We start from the raw sequence: 2,139 nt of genomic DNA on the forward strand, positions 1-2,139 counted from the left end.
AAGTAGAAAGAAAATGTTTTGGAAATGATGATGCCAACCTATGTAGAAATGTGCTTGATACAATTGATGTATGGATTGTTATAAGGGCTGTAAGATCCCCCAATAAAATTATTTATCTTTTAAAAAGAAGGAAAGAAAGGAAATCCAGGATCAGTATGTCAATAGAGACAATAACTGAATTAATGGTTCCTTGGGGGTCCGGCAGGGAGGCTTGGGGCAAATGGGGAGCTAACAACGAGTATAAGAAAGAAACTTCTAAATTTGATGATGGTGATGATTGTACGACTCTTCTCAATATGATTGAACTATTGAATGGTATGACATGTGAATTATGTTGCTCCTGTTGTTTTTAGATACTATTGAGTCAGTTCCGACCCATAGTGACCTTAAGCACCACAAAACAAAACACTGTCCGGTCCCGCGCCCTCCTCACAATAGTCCCTATGCTTCAGCCCATTGTTGGCAGCCACTGTGAGTTATGTGCCAATAACGTTGCTTTAAAAAAACAAACAAACAGCAGAATCCAAATGTCACCATTGGGATTGTGGAAGTCAACTTGGAGCAAAAGTCCTTTTAAATTTCTACAGGTCTTTAGGAGTTAGCTTTTCACATTGAGTATAAGTTTTATCGTTGAAGTGCAGGTTTAAAACTGGGCACCAATTCATGGCCGCACTTGTCACCATAGCCAAATGCCAGAAACCGCTGAAAGAGCCATCCACAGGTGACTGGATAAGCAAAACACTGTACATACATGCAACGAGACATTCCCACCGCATGTTGAGCTGACTCCGACTCACCAGGACCCTACAGGACAAGGTAGGACAGCCCATTGGGTTTCTAAGACGCTAAATCTTTATGGGAGCAGACAGCCTCGTCTTTCTCCCGTAGAGTGGCTAAGGGTTTGAAGTGCTCGTCTTGCTGTTACCAGTTGAATTCATAACCCACAATGCCACTCGGGCTCTGTACAATGGGATATTACTCAGCCATTCAAAAAGAAGAAAGTCCAGATGCATGCTACAACATGAATGGACATTGAAGACCTCCTGCTGAGTTCATAAGTCAGTCACAAACAAGTGGAACCCTCACTGCCATCAAGTCCAAACCCACTCAGGGCGACCCTCAAGACAGGACAGAACCACCCTTGTGGTTTTCCAGAACTTTAATTCTTTACGGAAGTAGAAAGCACCATCTTTCTCCCCCCAAAGGGGCCGCTGGTTTTGAACTCCTGACCTTGCAGTTACCAGCCCAATGTGTAACCACTAGACCACCGGGACTCCTCCATAAGTCAATCATAAGAGGACAAATACTGTATGCATATGTGAAATAAGCCAATGTATTAGTGATTACCAGGGTGACGGAGGCCAGGGGATGTGGTTTGCTCAGGGAGCAGCGAGCTTAGATTAGCAGTGGGGCGGGGGGCGGATGATTAGTACAACACAGTGGTAATGGTGGCACAACTTGAAGAATGCGATTCTTCTCACTGAACTGTACATGTAGAAATTGTCAAGTTGGTGTGTGTTGTTAACATTTTCTCTTTTTTTAATTGATCCTTTTACTGGGGGGCTCTTACAAATCTTGTAACAATCCATCGTTCAATAATATCAGGCACACGTGTTCGCATGTCGCCATCAACGTTCTCAGAGCAATGTCTTTCTACATGAACCGTTGGCATCAGCTCCTTTTCTTCCCCTCCCTCCCCCACCTTCCTACCCTTGTGAATCCTTAATCAATTATATATTTATTTTGTTTTTGTTTTCAAGTATATATTATTGTTGTTGTTATTTCATGTCTCGCACTATCTGTTATCTTCCTCCACCCACCTTTCTGCTATTCCTCCCCTGGGAGGGGGGGGCGTTGTATATCCAACCTTGTGATGGGCTCCCCCTTTGTATTGTTAACATTTTCATTGCAAACTTTACATTTTGAAGAGAAAAAGAGACTTGGCACAATGGGAGCACAGGACAGAGGGGACAGTAAAGACCCTCCTGAAACCAAACTTAGGTCTCTCTGGCACAAGCTTGCCTGCTCCCCGCCAGCTGGACTTCCACCAGTCCACTCCTCTGCCGTGGTGAAGGAACAAGCACTGGACTTAGATTCAGCAGAACAGAGTTCAAGTCCAGGCTGGGCCAGTTACCAACT

This window comes from Echinops telfairi, unplaced genomic scaffold, assembly GCF_000313985.2.
Source record: "Echinops telfairi isolate 266 unplaced genomic scaffold, ASM31398v2 ScPeMD7_30;HRSCAF=105, whole genome shotgun sequence".
Lineage (NCBI taxonomy): Eukaryota > Metazoa > Chordata > Mammalia > Afrosoricida > Tenrecidae > Echinops > Echinops telfairi.